Source organism: Neopsephotus bourkii, unplaced genomic scaffold, assembly GCF_033783945.1.
Source record: "Neopsephotus bourkii isolate Nb327-2 ecotype Australia unplaced genomic scaffold, CSIRO-AGI_Nbou_v1 NB_593, whole genome shotgun sequence".
NCBI classification, from domain to species: domain Eukaryota; kingdom Metazoa; phylum Chordata; class Aves; order Psittaciformes; family Psittacidae; genus Neopsephotus; species Neopsephotus bourkii.
Genome location: NW_026901094.1, coordinates 2,098,605 through 2,114,603, shown reverse-complemented (window position 1 = coordinate 2,114,603; position 15,999 = coordinate 2,098,605). Strand labels below are relative to the sequence as shown.

Genomic DNA, 15,999 nt, shown 5'->3' with positions numbered 1-15,999 from the left:
TCTTACTCTGGTCAGGCCAGAGGAGCTGGTGGGGGCTTTGTGGCATTTGAGTCTTTGCTTCTGCCACGGTCTTCTTAGCACTGCCTTGTTACAGGGGAAAGGAGCTTTAAAGAGGGTCCTAAATTAGTGTCCCTCTTTTCACAAGCCATGTCTCTTATTTCTGCTGCTTCTCTGTAAAATGCAATGAGCAATGAAATGTGAATTACTGAGATCTGGGACTACAGCAGACAAAGCAGGAGAGCTATTTATGTAACACCGAAGCAAACGAGTACTGTTGTTACATTCTCTCTTCATATATATGTCTGTTCACTCCACTGGACTTTGTTCCTTACTACTAACATTACTGCTCTCTCTTACTCCATTACACATGCTGTACTTTCTTCACAAGACACACACAGGCTGTAAGGAAGGTGAGTAAAGTACAGATGGGGCCCATAAAAGTTACCCGGCTCACTATTACAGTGACTCTCAACAAGTAAATCACATTCCAGCAATAATTATCCTCTTTTTCCAGCAAAACCTTACATGCTATTGCCACTCTTACACCGGGAGTAACTGCTGTTTTGTGTTTATATAGTTTGTTTGGGTCCCCCAGGTATATAGATATTTCCAATTTCACTTATTAATTCATAATAAAAGAATTATATTTCCTAATTAATTTGCATTAGAAGGCTATCAGAGGAGCTGGAATCATTGAACAAAGCATTGTACAGTGAAAAAACCAACAACATTGGACAGTTGTCTTTCCTCTGTGGTGTGTAAGAAATAGATTGAGGAACGCTGAGGAGACTTGTAGGCAAAGATGCTTCTCAGAAATGTCCCTCTGCTCTGAGCATATGCCTGCCCAATGGGCTGCTTTTGTCCAGCACTGGCTTTTGCCTGTATTTTTCCTGCACGTGCCCTGTGGATGATACAGAGTTAGTGCTCAGGTTTGATAGCAAATCTTCATTAGAGCCCCATACTTCCTTAAATAAAGGGGCAGATTGTTTCACAAAAAGCCTGACCAGTTAGCTAGCTAGTCCGTGGCTGTATAATAATACAGAAGAAGAAACTAGAGTTACGGATTCTCTCCCCCCCGCCCCATTTGCAAGGTTTAATCTTGTGTGGTTTAAATTCTTCTCTTTCTTCTCTCCTGTGCTGCCTTTATTATAGGAATATTTCTGGTGAAGTCAGTGAAGTTACCTGTGTATCGTTCTGGATTAATCCATTCAAGCAGCTATGGATCACTCAGTTAAGTAATGAGTGTGCTGCAAGAGAGAGTCAAATTCAGACTCTCCTTGTGAATATCCACTGTTAAAAGATCAGTTACAAGCCTTCGTGCTGTCTGTGACTCAGAAGTGCAAAGGTGGTCTGGTAGTAGGTGTTCATTGCATCACAGATTTTGGGCATAAGGAAAATTAATAGCTCTAGCTTCATTTATACTGCAAATGAAAATAATCATAAAGATACAAACCACCAAGGTGCAAAATGAGTTTTCCAATTCATAAGCACAAGCCACCACGAGTTAAAACCTCTTGGTTTCTTCCCATAGTGCCTCAGGCGATAGTTTTCATATATATTTCTCCATGGTCAGAAGTCAGAGCAGACCACTGCTATCTAAGACCTTGACTTTTTTTCCCTGACAGTTACAATTATTACAGCCCGGGGGACTCATTTTCTCAGTCTGGCCACCCGCTGACCTAGCCTGCAACCAGAATACACTTTAAACCAAACAAACAGCAGCTCAGCTCCCTTCTCTTCATTCCTCCTCCCCCAGCTCGGGAATATTTTTACACCGTGCCCCTTGCAGAAGGATATTAGCCGCTATTGCTGAAGGCACAATCACATTATCAGCACCATTCTCTCTCCCTTTCTCCCTCTCCTCCCCCCAAAGATAAATTTTTTATGTTGCTATTTTCTTCTCTTTTGTATTTGGCATTCGATATTTACGTGATAAACTGCAGAGCTGCTACTAAATGGGCCCTGATACAACTTAATAAATACATAACAGCATCCAGACTGCAGTGCATTACTGTGCTGTGTCCTGGGCTGCTAAGGATCCTTGGAGATAATGTCTGCTAAATAAAAGTGATGCCTTAGTACAGGAAAAACAGATATGTATTTATTTCAGAGTAATTAATGAAACATGCTGGCTGATGATCCTGCCTGTCCCCGTTTGTCTTCCGAAGCTCACCCATGCTCTGCATTTCTCTCTCATACCCACAGCCTTGCTGTGTTGGAGCACCTCTGCTTCTCTAGATGAATATGTAAGGAATATGCAACCAACATTTTCTCTGCTGCTGTCTGCTGTTCTAGCCAGGGAAGGTCCACAGGCAAAACCTTCACATCTGCAGGCTGAACTTTCAGAAAGAAGCCTGTGTTTCGGTGCCCTGCTGAACTGAGGCGGGATTCAGTGGGAGCACAGCGAGATGCAAACACAGGGGCTGGGCCTCACTGAAGAGAGATGAAAGGATGCAGCAAAAAGTTACAGATAGAAGCTGCAATGAAGGTAACTTATTTCCATCTGAAGTGCATAAATGTTATTCTCATTGTTTAACACTTGCAAAGTTTTCTGCCAAATTTTTAGCATCTTTAATGTTTTATTTTTCAGCAGAAAAGAAAGCAATTTACCCCAGGTAATTGCTAATTATGCAGTGTATGAAATGTTCCTCCTACATGCTCCAAGAATTGCCCAACATTCAATGAGGCTTCCCAGCTGTGCTTGAGTGATGGGAACCATCATGCTGTGTCCTGGAGTTGGTTCCATTTGGACCCAGGTTTAGAAGCTGTTCACAAAGAGCAGTTTATGGGGTGTAGGTACCCAACCATTTCACTAGACTTAGCTAAGGCTGGGATGCCTTTCTGTGGGATGAGCATTTCCTTGCTTAATTCCTGATACTAAGACTACTCAGAGTCTGAAAAATTAAGATGGAAATAACCTAGCAGAATTGCACATCTGTGATTCACGTGAGGTATCATTAGTTCCTACACTACATATGCTGGTGTTTTGTTATCTTTCCAGGAAGAAAGGAGAAATTATTCCAGATTTTGTATCAGTGGCAGAACAACGTTAAACAAAGCACTTCAGCTATCTCTAAAATCTGTGTTTTTGAGATGAGCTGGTTTGCCTCTGATAACATAGCTGCAGAGGATGTATGCATGCATGAACACACACGGACACCTGTGGAGGTACATTCAGGAATCATGCCTCTAATCTTCACTCTACTTTCCCTTGCCAGAATGGCAGGTTTTTCTTTACCAGAGTCTTTTCCAACTGTGTTCTAATTGCTGAAACCGTCAGCATAAAGTACCATCAACCAAAATGAAGTGAGGCAGACTCACACAAGCTGCAGAACTTTGCAACACAAAGCCACTTTACAAAGAGTTTAGCTCTATAGAAACCACAGTGAATGCTAGGAGGAATCCCAGCAAACTTTGCATGATGCTTCAAAATGCACCACAGGGATCCCGGGCTTGTTACCTCCTGACACCATCTTTCTGTAAAGGAAAAAGCACAGTGCGCTCTGTGGAGCGATTACCCTGGGGTCCTGTGCATTCAGCACTAGTATTGCAAACTTTCAGATCTCACAAAGGAGACAACAAGGACCTTTGATTGCCCCTGTTGAAGCTCCTGGTAAGGAGCAGGTCACTTCCCTCCAACCCCTCTGCGCCTCCATGTGTGGATATTTTCATGCCCACTTGACAGGTGACTATTTTACCAGACAGGGTTGTCAGTGCTGCTGGGGGTTATCTGGATTTAGCTGTAGGCAGGAACTGAACCACAATGAGCATTAAAAAAAGCTCACTGTTCTTCGTTTGTTTAGAGACAAGCCATCTCAAACTTGTTTGAAGCCTTTTTTATTGAATTCACACTCTTGTGCCAAGCACTGAAAGATTTACTTTGGCTATTGCTGTAAGATGGAAAGCATATGAATGCATGGCTGTCTGCCAGCTATGGGTGAGCAGTGAAAGGTCTGCTACAATGGACGGTTACATGGAACAAATGTGAATGCAGTGGGCAGACGTGACTAAAGAAAGGCTTTGGCATTCAAAGAGCTGCTTGAGGTTTAATCCAGTGACTGAAGTAGGGTCAAGAGATAACACATCTAACCTGCAAAGCTTTTAACTGGGCAGCAGCTGAAAAGTAGTAAGCTACAGGTATACACACATGTCCTCTGAATAACAGCCTCTTGCCTCCCCTTGCAGGCTCCAGCTCTTCCACTGGCTCCATCTGCAACGGCGAAGACCCAGTTGGCCATACCCAGTGCAAGGTACCCCAATTGCTGCTGGATATTTCTTGCAGATGTTGCCATAATTTTGTTGTGGTACAGTTTGACATACGACTCCCTGCTGCATCCGAAAGGGCACATTATCTCAATTAATGTTTCACAGCAAACATGGCACTGATAGTATTCATGGGACTAAAGACTATTACCATTTGCATGGTGACTAGCACAAGAATTATGACTATGTGTGTTTTCTGCAGCAAAATTTGCCCTCAGGCTCCCTTTTTTTTTTTTTTTTCTTTTTGGCTTGTGACAATGTTCCCTTTTTCTTCCTCCTTCTGTTTTGATTTCTACTTAAAGTTTTATGGCTCTGTCCCCTCCAGGGTGCTATTATCTTGTATGCTAATAGGGCTATGCATATTCTATTAGCGTTGTCAGTGTGAGATAAGAGGCACATTCTGTAAGGAGCACTCAGGGGGTAATAATCACAGCAAGGGGTCTCAATGTTAGTACATTATCAGTCATCTTCACATTTCAGTGGAGCCTGTTTATGCACCTCTTCAGCTGCGCAACTCAGACACTGGAAATTGCTGAATGTTTACGGAAACTGTTGTAGAGGAACATAATGGGATTTGAGATTGACTTGATAAAGGAGCCTTCTCCCTTGTTGCTTCCAGATACAAGATGTTTGTAACTGTATGCAATAAGTAGGATAATATGTTATATGGCAGTTAGCAGCTAAAATCAGACTCAGATCTGTATTTCAAGCAATAGAGCAGCTATCTAGGAAAGGATTTTGGAAGGGTGCACACCAGCAGTGCTTCCTCAGAGGTTTCTCTGCCTCACTTTTTACAGGGTGACACATAAATGCACACACCTGGTTCACATCAGGAGGAAGGCCGACAATTTTTACACCCTTTAGTCTTGAACTTGAATGATTAGAAGTAAGTAGGCCCATAGAAAGAAAATTGGTGACAGCATGTGAAGGGCAAATGAGTAACTATTTGCAACACTCTTTGTTAGCTAAATAACATTCCTTGGTTGCAGCAACGGGCAATGGCGTGTGAAATAGGTGTCATGCGAATGCTCAGCTGTTGATGATGCCGTGGGCTGCTGAGGGAGAGGGGGTTCTATTGCTGGGCACAACTCTTGTTTCTCGCACTTCACTTGTGTTGCCACTAAGTTTCCTGGGGTGGTAATGCTGCAGCCTGACACCGCAGCCATCCTGGGGCGGACACCAGTACACCTACTGGAAAGAGCTCATCTAAGAGAAGGTTCTTTCTCCCCCTCAACTGTGGCACTCTGGAACTGGTAACCAGCAAGTCTGTAATTTACAAAACAGTTTGGAGGAATTTGGTCTCTTTTTCTACTTTTCTGACATCACAGTTTGAGGGACCCTTTCACAGTGTTAAGATTTTTCAGTGGCACTTGTAGGAGAAGAGGTAAAGCACAGTGCTAGCTCTTTGTATGATGTTAGAAATATGTGTACGTAAATGGCATTTTGATAGAGTTGCTGTATATTTCTCAGCAATTTAGTTACTTCAGTTCCAGCAGTAGCAGCATATTTATGTGCTGTTTGACACCTGGATTATAATGGGACTCAATGTTATCATTTCGTTGAGCAAGGGATGGAAGCAAAAAAGGGGGATTTTGTGCATTTCTTAGGAAGGTGGAATCTGTGATTAGGCCTTTGTAATAAGTTCAGTGTCTAATTTTGCAGCCCATGGGAAAAGAACCTAATGAGGGATGGCAAAAAATACAGAGATGAGGAACTAATCTCATCTTTAGAATGAACAAACAAATTTTGGAGACAGATCGAAAACTTCTACTGTTCCTGCAGAATTCCCTTTCTACAAAGAGAAAACGAAGCGCTGCCGTGGGCAAAGCCTTTAGGAGAGCCTTAAAGTGTCGCTCAGTAGAGACAGATAAATTCCTAAATGCATAGGAGCCTCTGTAGATGATCTAAACTGAATTCCTGGCCAGTGGCAGCTCTGTGCCTGCTACAGGCGAGCAGTCGCAACAAGGAGAAAAGAAAGGGCTATGTTTTGGATCACTTCTGTAGTACTTAAGATTGCACATGGATACAAACACTCCTTACTTTAAAAATATTTGTCCTTGACATTTCCAGACACATGGCTCACACCAAATGTATGCAGCTCCATCTCCTGAGGGTCTTGAGATTAAAACCCCTGCTTTCTCACCTTGTGATCTGGCATTAATAGCTGATAGAAAAATCACATACATGACTGACATCTTCCTAGAAATGTGAGACTGTGGAATTAATGAATGCCATGCGGGAAAGCAGGGGTCAGTTTGGAAATAGGATTTCTGTTGCCAGCCATCCAGTCATGAACTGGACAATCTGCCGTTCATTTCTTTGCTTTAGCATTGAGGAAAATTGGTCTGGAGAATAAGGCAGGCAGGAAATAAGCAGCTCTGTTTCTTTGGCCACTGGAGGTTGATGGACTTTTATAACTTGTGGAAATCAGGCTGACTTGTGTTATACAGAAGAGCTGTTAGCTCATTCTTTATGACTGCCGGGTTCTTTTATCCTGCTGTAATCTGCAGGATAAATCTGCAGATCCAGAGACTGGGGTGGCCTGAAGGACTGGTGGGCAGACACTGTGCTGAGGTCAGTGGTGCTGTGGTGTTGGACACTTGAGCTTCCAGCCTCTGGATGCTGAATGGAGCATCAGGGGAAGGGTGTGTGAGCTCTGTTTGTGGGGTATGGGTATCTCCAGCCCAAAAGTTCATCAGCTGGTTGAGACAGCTGGAGAGAATGGGGCATGGAACACTGGTCTGTGTGATTTGAAAACTGCTTTCAGCAGGGCAGTACAGGAGATGGACCTTATCCTGACCGCAGCAGCAGGGCAGCATTTTCTTTAGGGAAGATGGATTTCCTTTTCCCTTTCACATCTTCCCATTCTTCTGTTCCCTGTATTTTTTCAAGAGCAAATGAAAAAGTGAAACAAAAAAGAGGATAGATACAAAGGGAGCTGGAAAAGAAAGTGTCTGCAAGGAAAAGCTTCCCACTTTTTTCCGGCTAAAGAAAAGGAATATTTGAACAAAAGTACAAAAATGCTGCAAACATTTCATTTGAGAATAACAAGCCATTCCTCATTGTTCTGTCAAGGTAGCTCCCACTCCCTCTTAGCTCTGCTGCAATCATTATTGTTGCTTCTGGGTGCACAGTGCTTATTTTGGCTTCCACAGTGAAAATGCAGAACTCCTGAGTCTGTCAAGTAAGGCAGAAAACAAATGCAAAAAGGGGAGGAATGTCACATCTTCTGCTGCTCTTTATGGATCTTACAGAAAAAACCTGTGCCCCGGTCCCTTTCTGCATCCACATTATCCATCTGCACTGAATGGCATCCATCCAGTCAAGGGTTAAACCTGGCCTCCATCTAACTGGACTCCTCACTCTGGGTATGTTTGAAGGAAGGTTTAATTTCATCAGGAGTAGGTTGTGTTCAGCTAAAGCAATCACTGTAAATAGACTTTCTTTTTAAAGGGCCATAATAACTGCATTTGTAAGAACTAAAGGGGTAAAACTGGTCAGAGACCCGAAGCTGTATCTATCGAGTGTTTTCTGCCAGTTCATTACTGCTTCAAAGCAACTTCTGGAAAAATAAATCCCAAAGCATCCTGTTTACCTCAGTCTGTGGGATCTATAGGTGATATATGAGAAAAGCACTGCGCTACCAGCACACTGCAGACAGCCTCATCCGGTCGGGATTGTCAAACTCCTCACAGAGACTGCACAGGTAATAACCAGGGGCCCAAACCCACCCGCCCCCAGGAGCTGGGCAGCAGTCCTGATGCTAGAGGACACAACAGGACCCACATTCACTTACATGTCTGAGAGCCATCCCATTTCCATCAGTGAGCACATGAACGTTGCACGGGGAGAAATGTGGAAGCAATTACTTTAAGAGCCGTCTTTTGGGCAATTCCCAAAGAGACATCAGACCCTGTATTTATGAAGCCTATTGCATCGGGCCCTAATGAAGCAATTAAGCAAAGGGTCCTCTGTGTTTGATCTAAATGTGGTAATTTTTACAAAAACATCGCCGAGTGATAGATACCCATAACTCAGGGTCCTTAATTGTACTTAATTTGTTTGGAATACGAATGTGCATTTAATTAAGCCAGGGCTTTGCCCACATGTTTAAAGAAGGGCTGTCAAGGAAAATTAAGACCCAGTTTGTTTTCAAAGTTACTGGTTTTTATCAGGGCAGGACAGCGATCTTCGAACAGAAGGTTACAGATAATTAGGCAGAGACCTCAAGCCAAAAAAAAAAGGCAGAGACACTGTACAGCTGAGAAAGCAGGAAGAAAAACTCCTTGATGAAGAAACATAAGAATGGCTGTTCACATAGTCAAGTCATGCATGGCTAGGATTTGGTAAATGTGACCTCTTGCTTGAAGTGTGTTTTGTGTTCCTCAACTCCAGCATCGCCGATGGAGACTGGCTGTGCCTGATGGCAGAAGCAGCTGCTCCAGGACCACTGAACACAGAGAACTGATGGCATCTCCATCAACCAGCAATAACATGCGAAGGGCAAAAAGCATTTTCCTTGTTTGCCTGGATTTACTCAAGCTAAAGCATTGGCTCTGAAAGCTGGATTTAGAAGTGTCTCTTTCCCCAGCACAGAAATACAGTAGGTGCTTGTCATCCTCTCAGGAAGAATCTTAGTCTGGTGCATGGAAGGGGAGTGTATTCCAGGATGAGCAGTGCCTTTGACTCCCTGGTGCTGTTACGGAAAGCAGCACAGTGCACTTTTGCATGCACAGAAATATTTCATACAGAAGTGACACACAGGGAGGGAAGCATGGCAACAAAAATGTTGAGACAACTGTGGGTTTAAACCTATTTTTCATTCTTCTGTAGTGAAAAAATAGAGTACAGTCAAAAATTAATAATGCTTCAACACACATGAAGAAAAGGCAGTTTTTGATACTGAAAAATTAGTGTCTCAGCACGATAGCAAACAAAGTCCATGTGTGGACACTGTAACCTCCACTCTCTGAGCCTCTTCAAGAATCACATGCTGGTTATCAGTTTCTCAACACTGTCATTTTTAATGTCATGGTGAGGCATTTATGTCAAGAGATCCTTACTGTGGAAAATAGTTGCTGTGGTGTTACCTTGCAGCCTAAGTAGGTTACGTGGCCAACAAAGCAAGCTGTGCACACATCATCAGTGAGTGCTCAACTGTCACAGGGAGAGCAGCTCCTCTGCAGAAAGGTGCTGTGTCTGTAACCGAGCTGAAAATTGATCCCAGATTCCCTACACTTGGAGAATATGGATCTGAATTGTGAAAATCATATTTTCTTGAGTGTTTTGATGGGCTACTGTGCTGCTGACAGCTGCAGTGGCTCTAGTTGTGGGTCACAACACGTGTGGAGAATCAGGAGATGTTTAAACAAGTAGCTAACCACCTGCTCTTATGTCCTGTTTGTGGATCTGCCTCTACCTGCTTTGCAGCTCACAGAAGCTGTCACCTTGCTCTGAGATGGTACCTGGCCTCCTGTGCTTGGGTGGCTCCATTTAAAACTTGGCAGAATACCCAGAACAGCATCAGCCCTAATTTAGTATAAATTAGTCAACTTAAAATAAACAGAATAAAATGAAATAAATGCTATGGTCTGAGAGCTCTCTTGGCTGGATGGCTGCCTGCTCCCAGAGACCCGTGGGTGCTGTCACTGGGACCTTAGGAGCAATGTACTGCGCAGAAGGACCCTTCAGCACGGTGCTCCTGGCTCTCAGCGTTACAGGCATGTGAAAGTTTGGAGTCTCCAGAGTAAGATGCTGCAGGAGAAGGATGCTGTGGGAGAGCACAAGGGTGCTAAGTGTTAACAGGGAGGCAAAACGAAGGCAGGGAGATGCTGAACTTAGGCTGATCCCGGCGTGCATCACACATCCATTGCCCCGAGGAAGAGGTCTCTCTCTTTGGCTGTATCTGCTAAGTGCATTGAACCAGTTTGCACAGGCAGACCCAGGTCACAGTTCTTCCCTGGTAAAGGAGCGTGTCAGCTGCTTCACCTCTTAACTGGGGTTTGCAATTTTTGCAGCAATAACAGAGAATTTGAAAGGACATCAGAGGTGGATTTACGGGGCTCCTGGGAAATCGGCTGCTTCCTGTTCCAACAGCTTCTTCATCATGACTTGCTTTCTCAGTCACTGAATGATATTCTGTTCATCTTGGTGGGCAGTGATTACTGTTAAATGCAAAGCTGGGATGAACCTGGATTTGTGGAATAACCTTTTTTGTCTCTTCAGCAAGTCCAGCACAGTAAACTTGGGGCAGAGGTCTACTGACCAAGTGGGTAATTGTGTTCCAATGCAGCCTGTGAATAATGCAGATAAAAACCCTTCAGTGAATAATTCATTTTGCCTTCACTCATTTTGCCTTCACTCATTTTGAATTAGCCTATTCATGTATGTATCCTTTCCAGTCTGTCAGTCTCTGTGTATGCATGTATTTACATAGCAGTGTTGTAATTCACAGGTACTTAAGATATCAAAGCAATATAGTTACTACTCCTGCATACGTTCCTGACTAGTCTGTATGACTGCATGTGTGTAAGTAAGCATTGTATAGCGTACCATAATACTTGATTTGATTTGAAGATGCAGCATGACACGTTGTATTTCCTGCTGTGATGGCTACCTAGGATTAATATTATAAAACTTGTAAATGAGGGCAATTTATGGCTATAAATAACAGAACAAGTATTTTGGGCTGTTCAGTGTTCAGATCCAAGTTTTCTGCAGTGATGTGTATTGCCTAATATTAAATTACATACTCACAGCTTTATCTTTACCTTGGCAGTGACTTCTGGATCCTGGGTCAAGCAAAGCCTGTGAACAGCGGGAAGCACTTGCCTTTGGGGATTGTGAGCCCTGAGGGGTATTGACGGCACTGAAATTGCCTGATCATTATTGATAAACATGCCTGCAGGTCGAGAACATTTGCAACAGGTTCATCTGAAAAGCAGAGAGAAGAGTCTGTTTCCTGATGGGATCAGGTTTGTCAGAGAAGTTCTGAGAAGCACCTGAAATTTGCATGAGCATCTGATACCGTAGCTGATGGTATTGGCACAGACTGAGGAGTGTCCAAAGCAGAAGCAGGGAGTACAGTCCCTTGGACTGGAGGTATCCAGATTGAAACATCCAGGTAGCTCTGGTCTGGCTCTGAAATGTGTGTCGTTCACATTTATAAACTTGCGCAGTGTTGGTGCTTGATGTATGGCTGGGGAGGCCAAGGTGCTGTGTGACAGCCAGAGGAACTGCCTGAATGGCCAAGGGTTTAATGTAAAATCCACTGGGAATCTATTCATTGTGAGTTCTGCCTTGCACAGCCAACAAGTTGTGATCATGCAGCTGTATCAGGGCTGGCAGGGCAGATGGGTTATCTTAGACTGCTGGGGAGTTCCTCTCTGTAGAGAGCACAGGCTCTTGATTTGACTCCGTTTCAGTTTCCAGTCCATTACGAGTGACAGAGCTGATACAGAGCCTGTCTGTCAGCATTGTCCCTGGAGGGGCGAATCTTCTTCTCTTCCTTACTCATACCAGAACTGTCTGCTCGTGCTTTTTCAGATCCTGCTGAGCACCAGGTGAGGAGGAGCTCCACTGGGAACTGGATCGCAGCTTCTGAGCCCTGCCAGGCCTGGTCCCACACGCCCCTCCTGGCACTGCACAGGGAATGGCAGCTCTAGATCAAACCTCTTCCCAAGTGGGGATGTCAGTGCTTAAAATAAATCACTGCCTATCATTCCCTGAGTGGGTCAGAAGAGGACTTGCAAGCCTGTGAACAGCTCGAACCCACTGCTTGGGAAAGAAATGCCATAGCAGAGAGCATTGCTCTGGATCCATCGTCCATGGAGAGAAAACTAAGGAGGCAAAAGTCTTGGCAGCTGTGGCCAGTTGTGCACTATTGTCTGCAGTAACATCCTGAGCATATAGAGCTCCTTCCACTTCCAGAAAATGCACACCCATAAAACACCCTCTTAGTGGGAACCGCTATTCCCGTTTTGCAGCAGAGAAGGGAAAGGGTAGATCTGAATTTGTCTGCATTCAGTGGGTGCCTTGCAGGCTCTTCCAAGGGGACGTGAGTGGCAAAGTCTGTTCCTTGTCTGTGGCCAGCAGGGATCCTGCAGAACATGGAGGCCTTGATCTGAACAGCTATAACTGAAATAGCAGGTCTAGGTTTCATTGCTGGTGGAGAAATATGCTGTTCGCTGGTCTGAGCCTCACCTTTTCCTTTCTAATTTGAGCTGACCTGTACCTTTGCCAGAGTCCCAGTGTTGCTTTCCAATGCCCGTTTATGAGGACTAAAGACAAGATGGACATATATATACACATATGTGCATGTGTATGTATTTGTTTGTGTATTCTCCTGTATCACACTGGAGTGAGCTTCCTTTTCTCTGGCTCCGCAATACCTTCTTTTTCCCTTCTTTCAGTTTTAACTCAATTTATTACAGGTTTGTGTCTGATGTGCCAAAAATTATTTGTTCTAGGGTTAATCCCTAACCCCCAGCAATACCACTGGGAAAGCTGCGTGGCAGACTTGAAATAGTTACTACTTAGAGCAAGCAGCCTTTTCAAGTCAGAGAGATCTTTCTTTATAATTCACAGATTGGGGAAACTGGAGCAACAATTTCTACAGTATAATACATTACCCTCTCTAGTTCTGTCTGACAGACCTGTGCTAATTACTCCGGGTGGTTTTGATAGAGAGCCAAGAATGGCTTGTAGAAAAATGCGTATCACTAAAACTTAGGTCCCCAAAGTCAAAAGTAAAACAAACAGTGAGAGATCATTATCTGAAGCAGACCCTTACTCGCTGTGTACAGAAAAAAGTCATTCCCATGTTTTGTGTTCCTTTTTTCCATTAGATCCAAGGAGTATTTCTGTCTGTATTTAGAAATCCCATGGGTTTGTCCAGGGAGGGCAGACAGTGCATTTATTCTGCTCTATCCTCCTTTTCTTCTCTGGAAGGCTGGAGCTGGCTCTGGTGTGGACTCTTTGTGTGGCCTTCAGCAAGGGACTTAACCTTCCTGTGCATCAGTTTACTCATTTGTAAAGGGAGTGTTATAATAATAGACACCCCTTGGGGGCTTGTCCAGATTTCAGTAATTAATGTTGGTAAAGCAGAGGGTGAGCGTCAGATTAAAGGTGCTAAATAAAGGCAATATACTAATATTTCTTCCTCCAGCTCCTTATGGAAGAACAAAGCCAGAGCCTGGGAAGTGTTGGATTTGAAGTTGGGAGTTAATGTTACAGTGCTAAGCTTGTATTTTCATTTCTGTGGTCCCAATTCAGCAGAGCTCTTAAATTCATTCTTAATGTTGGAAAGACCCATTATTTTCCACAGGTAAGGCTCCCAGTCTGAAAAGCTTTTTGATTTGGGCCCTGTAAGAGCAGTGATAGAGGGATCCGCTGTGGGTGTCTGTATCCATGTGTGTTTATCCTTTTGCATGCAGGATTTCAGTATAAGAGCATCACTGCTGCAAGAATATAACCAGGAAGTCTCATGGCCTGCAAAATTCATCCGGGATGCAAATCAATAAATGTAACAGGAGAGAAACTACAAGCTGTGCATTTCCATGGAGGCTGAGGTTTTGTGGGATGGATGGATAGACGCTGCTGAGCATGACCTAATGCCGCAGGAGGAAAAAAACAACCACAGACCTCAGCATCTAAACAGTATGAATATTGAACCAGAGGTCCTTTGAGTAATTGTCCTTTCTTCACTCCAGGGGTGAAAAGGGTACATTAGACATTCACTAGCAGCAAATGGCACCTGACATCTCTTTAAGTGAAAGTCAGCTTGGAATTTTTTTAATGGCCAAGCATAAATCTTTTAAATTATAAATCAATAAATAGTTAATTCAATAATAGGAATCTTTTAAATATTTAATGAGTCATATGCAGAATGGCTCTATAACTGGATGTTGATGGAACTGTGTCAAAGGAATTTGAATCAAACTTTTCTAAATTCCCCGTATTAAAATAGTTATTGATTCAAACATAAACTATGAGGACTGTTGCAAAAGTGAGGAGGGTGCAGGGCTTTAGCATGCATGCATTCTCATCTGAGAAAATGTGGAACTAGCAGCTTATGTTTAATGATGTATTCTTGAGCTTTTCAGGTTGTATTAATGTTCCCACTACAAAAATGAGTAAGCCCCTGTGCAGACAAGATTTTGTGTATGCATATTCATTAAAATCCTGCTTTAATGGCAGCTGTGCTCTTAAATAAAGGCTGTGGCAGCCTGCCTCTCATTAAGGGGTTCTGCTAACCAGCACTGACATTGATACCCTCAGCTATCTCCATGTGAAGCAGCCCAGAAGTTTAGATTTATTTACCGGGGTTTGCAAGTGAATGGCAGTGGGAGTTGTTTCTGTATACGCTAGAAATGAATTTGTTCCTTTATCATTTCCTCTGAGGTGATCTGCAGTCAATGTTCCCTCATTAACTATGTGCTGCTGTAAGTCAACACTCCTCTTAATTCCCCTAAATTGGAGGCATTTTGCGTTAATCCTCAGACCACATTCAGTGCAATGTTATTCCGTAGCAGATGTGGCATCATTAAGTTTTATACAGCCTAACTTCTGCTTTCGAAATCATTACCAAGCTCTCTTGATCTCTTTTCAGGTAAAATGGTGGAAAAGATGGGTTGGCAACAGGATGTAGGAGTTGCTTTGGGAGGGAAATTCAGCAAAACAGGCAGAGAAGGCACAAAGAGGGAGAAGAAAGGAAGAGGTGGTCTGGCAGATGAGCTGAGATTGGGATTTGCAGTGCTGCTGAATGAGTAGCAGGTTTGCTCTGGGTATGTGTTACCTGCCACATATTCCATGCCGTGTATTTTGGAAAGAGGTCCTGGTATTTGAGGAACAAAAAAGGCTTTAATGCAAGGCTTGTTCACCATTTCAAGCAAAAATAATGAGTGTCCCCACACTCCTTTACCAAAGATAGCAATGAAGGGATTTGATGTTGCCTCCTGAAATAACAAAACGTGGTCAGAAACTCCTTATCATAGCAGCTTATCGTACCCATGGTACAGATGCTAAAGCTGTTTGCACTCTGAGGAGGCAAAGCCTGACTGCTCAGAATTTGCAGAATTTTTGTAGTCAAAACTAGCCAGAACCCAGGTTCAGCATCACCTGAAGCAGGACCCATGGCTTGCTCTGTGCGTGCCTCTGTGATCAATTGTCGTTGGTTCAATACTTGTAGCAGATGAGAGTTTCATTTGTATTCTGCACACCTCTGCCTTCCCTGGCTGTGTGTATATATATCTCCAGAAAAGCTGGCTGCATATCCTTGGGTTTTTTTTCTCCCCGGGATGACAGATACTGTAACAATGACAGTAGATTAATATCTCCTTAATCAGCCAAATGAACATGACATACAAGGGTGACAGTTCAATTTGCTGCTAACAGATTGTGCCTATCAGAGCCCTTCCATTCCAACTGATGTTTATTTCTGGAAGAGATCATACGGGTCTGGGAGGACCCCAGCTTCCCACCAGCTCATAGGCACCCATTAAATACATCAAGTACCACGAAGGTGTTACTCACCCGCCTGTCAGGACACTAGCTGCTTGGGAAATGAAATGAGCCTTGACACATGCAATGGAGAAACACTGTCACTTAGCTGGGCGAGGTGGCAGCATGTATTATTGACTACACGCTGCTGCAGGTCCCTCTCTTTATTGCTGCTTGGGTTTTGTGTGCTTGTGGACTGCTCGGCGCTGAAACATGGATCAGAGACTGAGTCTGTCT

General features: G+C 43.6%; 1 long non-coding RNA gene across 2 annotated transcripts in view; it reads left to right on the top strand.

Annotated features, from left to right (window-relative positions):
• Positions 1 to 15,997, top strand: part of LOC133211351 (uncharacterized) — a 31,831-nt gene extending 15,834 nt beyond the window's left edge. Inside the window, exons 4-6 of one of the 2 annotated variants that reach the window (XR_009725182.1) lie at positions 1,153 to 1,230; positions 2,296 to 2,488; positions 14,873 to 15,997. This is a non-coding gene — a long non-coding RNA (uncharacterized LOC133211351). Of the gene's footprint in view, positions 1 to 1,152; positions 1,231 to 2,295; positions 2,489 to 11,041; positions 12,425 to 14,872 lie in introns of those variants that run through there. The other variant, XR_009725181.1, reaches the window with a different exon arrangement.
• The last annotated feature ends 2 nt before the right edge of the window (positions 15,998 to 15,999 follow it).